Here is a 5582-nt window from a genome sequence, read left to right as displayed (position 1 = left end):
GGAACGTAGCAGAAATTCAAAATTTTCCTACGTGTCACCAAGATCTATCTATGGAGAGACCAGCAACGAGGGGAAGGAGAGTGCATCTACATACCCTTGTAGATCGCTAAGCGGAAGCGTTCAAGTGAACGGGGTTGATGGAGTCGTACTCGTCGTGATCCAAATCACCGATGACCAAGTGCCGAACGGACGGCACCTCCGCGTTCAACACACGTACAGCCCGGTGACGTCTCCCATGCCTTGATCCAGCAAGGAGAGAGGGAGAGGTTGAGGAAGACTCCATCCAGCAGCAGCACAACGGCGTGGTGGTGGTGGAGGAGCGTGGCAATCCTGCAGGGCTTCGCCAAGCACCACGGGAGAGGAGAAGGACTTAGGAGAGAGGGAGGGGCTGCACCAAAGTCATAAGGTGTGTGTCAAGAGGCCCTCCTACCCTCACTATATATAGGGAGCCCAAGGGGGGGGTGCGCCAGCCCTAGGAGATCCAATCTCCTAGGGGGCGGCGGCCAGGGGAGGTTTCCCTCCCCCCCAAGGCACCTAGGAGGTGCCTTCCCTCCTTGGGACTCTTCCTTAGGGTTCCCCCTTCACCCTAGGCGCATGGGCCATAAGGGAAGTGGAGCCCTAGCCCACTTTGGGCTGGATCCCTTCCCACTTCAGCCCATGGGACCCTCCGGGATAGGTGGCCCCACCCGGTGGGCCCCCGGGACCCTTCCGGTGGTCCCGGTACAATACCGATGACCCCGAAACTTGTCCCGATGGCCGAAATAGGACTTCCTATATATAAATCTTTACCTCCGGACCATTCCGGAACTCCTCGTGACGTCCGGGATCTCATCCGGGACTCCGAACAATATTCGGTTACCACATACAAACTTCCTTTATAACCCTAGCGTCATCGAACCTTAAGTGTGTAGACCCTACGGGTTCGGGAGACATGCAGACATGACCGAGACGTTCTCCGGTCAATAACCAACAGCGGGATCTGGATACCCATGTTGGCTCCCACACGTTCCACGATGATCTCATCGGATGAACCACGATGTCAAGGACTTAATCAATCCCGTATACAATTCCCTTTGTCTATCGGTACGATACTTACCCGAGATTCGATCGTCGGTATCCCGATACCTTGTTCAATCTCGTTACCGGCAAGTCTCTTTACTCGTTCCGTAACACATCATCCCGTGATCAACTCCTTGATCACATTGTGCACATTATGATGATGTCCTACCGAGTGGGCCCAGAGATACCTCTCCGTTTACACGGAGTGACAAATCCCAGTCTCGATTCGTGCCAACCCACCAGACACTTTCGGAGATACCCGTAGTGCACCTTTATAGCCACCCAGTTACGTTGTGACGTTTGGTACACCCAAAGCACTCCTACGGTATCCGGGAGTTGCACAATCTCATGGTCTAAGGAAATGATACTTGACATTAGAAAAAGCTCTAGCATACGAACTACATGATCTTGTGCTAGGCTTAGGATTGGGTCTTGTCCATCACATCATTCTCCTAATGATGTGATCTCGTTATCAATGACATCCAATGTCCATGGTCAGGAAACCGTAACCATCTATTGATCAACGAGCTAGTCAACTAGAGGCTTACTAGGGACATGGTGTTGTCTATGTATCCACACATGTATCTGAGTTTCCTATCAATACAATTCTAGCATGGATAATAAACGATTATCATGAACAAGGAAATATAATAATAATCAATTTATTATTGCCTCTAGGGCATATTTCCAACAGTCTCCCACTTGCACTAGAGTCAATAATCTAGTTCACATCGCCATGTGATTAACGCTCACAGGTCACATCGCCTATGTGACAAACACCCAAAGAGTTCTGGGTTTGATCATGTTGCTTGTGAGAGAGGTTTTAGTCAACGGGTCTGAACCTTTCAGATCTGTGTGTGCTTCACAAATCTCTATGTCATCTCCTAGATGCAGCTACCACGTTCTATTTGGAACTATTCCAAATAACTGTTCTACTATACGAATCCAGTTTACTACTTAGAATAATCTGGATTAGTGTCAAAGTTTGCATCGGCGTAACCCTTTACGACGAACTCTTTTACCACCTCCATAATCGAGAAAATTCCTTAGTCCATTAGTTACTAAGGATAACTTTGTCCACTGTCCTGTGATCCGTTCTTGGATCACTCTTGTACCCCTTGACTGACTCATGGCAAGGCACACTTTAGGTGCGGCACACAGCATAGCATACTGTAGAGCCTATGTCTTAAGCATAGGGGACGACCTTCGTCCTTTCTCTCTATTCTGCCGTGGTCGAGCTTTAAGTCTTAACTTCATACCTTACAACTCAGGCAAGAACTCCTTCTTTGACTGATCCATCTTGAACAACTTCAAGATCATGTCAAGGTATGTGCTCATTCGAAAGTACCATTAAGCGTTTTGATCCATCCTTATAGATCTTGATGCTCAATGTTCAAGTAGCTTAATCCAGGCTTTCCATTGAAAAACACTTTCAAATAACCCTATATGCTTCCCAGAAATTCTACATCATTTCTGATCAACAACATATATTCATCAGAAATTCTATAGTGCTCCCACTCACTTCTTTGGAAATACAAGTTTCTCATAAACTTTGTATACACCAAAAATCTTTGATCATCTCATCAAAGTGTACATTCCAACTCCGAGACGCTCACTCCAGTCCTCAGAAGGATTGCTGGAGCTTTGCATCCTTGTTAGCATCTTTTCAGGATTGACAAAACCTTTCGGTTGTATCACATACAACCTTTCCTCAAGAAAATCGTCGAGGAAACAATGTTTTGACATCCTATCTGCAAGATATCATAAATAATGCAGTGACTGCTAATATAATTCCAACAGACTCTTAGCATCGCTACGAGTGAGAAAATCTCACCGTAGTCAACTCCTTGAACTTGTCAGAAAACACCTTAACGACAAGTCGAGCTTTCTTAATGGTGACATTTACCATCATTGTCCGTCTTCCTTTTAAATCCATCTGTACTCAACAGCCTCACGACCATCAAGTAGTTCTTCCAAAGTCTACACTTTGTTTTCATACATGGATCCTCTCTCGGATTTTATGGCCTCGAGCCATTTATCGGAATCCAGGCCCACCATCGCTTCTCCATAGCTCGTAGGTTCATTGTTGTCTAGCAACATGACTTCCAAGACAGGATTACGTACCACTCTGAAGTAGTACGCATCCTTGTCATCCCACGAGGTTTGGGAGTGACTTGATCCGAAGTCTCATGATCAATATCATAAGCTTCCACTTCAATTGGTGTAGGTGCCACAGGAACAACTCTTTGTGCCCTGCTATACACTAGTTGAAGTGACGGTTCAATAACCTCATCAAGTCTCCACCATCCTCCCACTCAATTCTTTCGAGAGAAACTTTTCCTCGAGAAAGGACCCGATTCTAGAAACAATCCTTTATTGCTTTCGGATCTGAGACAGGAGGTATACCCAACTGTTTTTGGGTTGTCCTATGAAGATGCATTTATCCGCTTTGGGTTCGAGCTTATCGGCCTGAAACTTTTACACATAAGCGTCGCAGCCCCAAACTTTTAAGAAATGACAGCTTAGGTTTCTCTAAACCATAGTTCATACGGTGTCATCTCATCGGAATTACGTGGTGCCCCTTTTAAAGTGAATGTGGTTGTCTCTAACGCCTAACCCATAAACTATCGTGGTAATTCGATAAGAGACATCATGGTATGCACCATATCCAATAGGGTGCAGTTATGATGTTCAGATACACCATCACACTATGGTGTTCCAGGCTGTATTAGTTGTGAAACAATTTCCACAATGTCTTAATTCTGTGCCAAACTCGTAATTCAGATATTCATCTCTATGATCATATCATAGATATTTTATCCTCTTGTCACGACGATCTTTCAACTTCACCCTGAAATTACTTGAACCTTTCAATAATTCAGACTCGTGATTCATCAAGTAAATATACTCAACATCTACTCAAATCATCTGTGAAGTAAGAACATAACGATATCCACTACATGCCTCAGCACTCATTGGACTTCACACATCAAAATGTATTACTTCCAACAAGTTGCTTTCTAGTTCCATTTTACTGAAAACGAGGCTTTCAGTCATCTTGCCCATGTGGTATGATTTGCATGTCTCAAGTGATTCAAAATCAAGTGAGTCCAAACGGTCCATTTGCATGGAGTTTCTTCATGCATATCTACCAATAGACATGGTTCGCATGCCTCAAACTTTTCAAAAATGAGTGAGTCCAAAGATCCATCAACATGGAGCCTCTTCATGCGTTTTATACCGTTATGACTTAAGTGGCAGTGCCACAAGTAGGTGGTACTATCATTACTATCTTATATCTTTTGGTATGAACATGTGTATCACTACGATCGAGATTCATTTTAGGCATAAGACCATTGAAGCTATTATTCAAATAAACAGAGTAACCGTTATTCTCCTTAAATGAATAACCGTATTGCGATAGACAAAATCCAATCTATGCTCAACGCAAACACCAAATAACAATTATTTAGGTTTTAATACCAATCTCGATGGTAGAGGGAGCGTGCGATGCTTGATCATGTCAACCTTGGAAACACTTCCAACACATATCGTCAGCTCACCTTTAGCTAGTCTCCGTTTATTCCGCAGCTTTTATTTCGAGTTACTAACACTTAGCAACCGAACCGGTATCTAATACCCTGGTGCTACTAGGAGTACTAGTAAAGTACACATTAACATAATGTATATCCAATATACTTCTATCGACAGCCTTCTCATCTACCAAGTATCTAGGGTAATTCTGCTTCAGTGGTTGTTCCCCTTATTACAGAAGCACTTAGTCTCGGGTTTGGGTTCAACCTTGGGTTTCTTCACTAGAGTAGCAGCTGAATTGCCGTGTCATGAAGTATCCCTTCTTGCCCTTGCCCTTCTTGAAACTAGTGGTTTCACTAACCATCAACAATTGATGCTCCTTCTTGATTTCTACTTTCGCGGTGTCAAACATCGCGAATATCTCAAGGATCATCATATATGTCCCTGATACATTATAGTTCATTACGAAGCTCTAGCAGCTTGGTGGTAATGACTTCGGAGAAACATCACTATCTTATCTGGAAGATCAACTCCCACTTGATTCAAATGATTGTTGTACTCAGACAATCTGAGCACAAGCTCAACAATTGAGCTTTTCTCCCTTAGTTTGCAGGCTAAGAAAATCGTCGGAGGTCTTATACCTCTTGACGTGGGCACGAGCCTGAAATCCCAATTTCAGCTCTCGAAACATCTCATATGTTCCGCGACATTTCAAAAACGTCTTTGGTGCCTCAACTCTAAACCGTTTAACTGAACTATCATGTAGTTATCAAAACATGTATGTCAGATGTTCGCAACATCCACACACAACGTTCGAGGTTTAGCACACTGAGCGGTGCATTAAGGACATAAGCCTTCTAAGAAGCAATGAGGACAATCCTCAGTCTACGGACCTAGTCCGCATAATTGCTACTATCAACTTTCAACTAATTTTTTCTCTAGGAACATATCTAAACAGTAGAACTGAAGCGCGAGCTACGACATAATTT

Source organism: Triticum urartu, chromosome 7, assembly GCF_003073215.2.
Source record: "Triticum urartu cultivar G1812 chromosome 7, Tu2.1, whole genome shotgun sequence".
Classification (NCBI taxonomy): domain Eukaryota; kingdom Viridiplantae; phylum Streptophyta; class Magnoliopsida; order Poales; family Poaceae; genus Triticum; species Triticum urartu.
The sequence above is the reverse complement of the archived record's forward strand: the minus strand, read 5'-3'. Positions refer to the sequence as shown.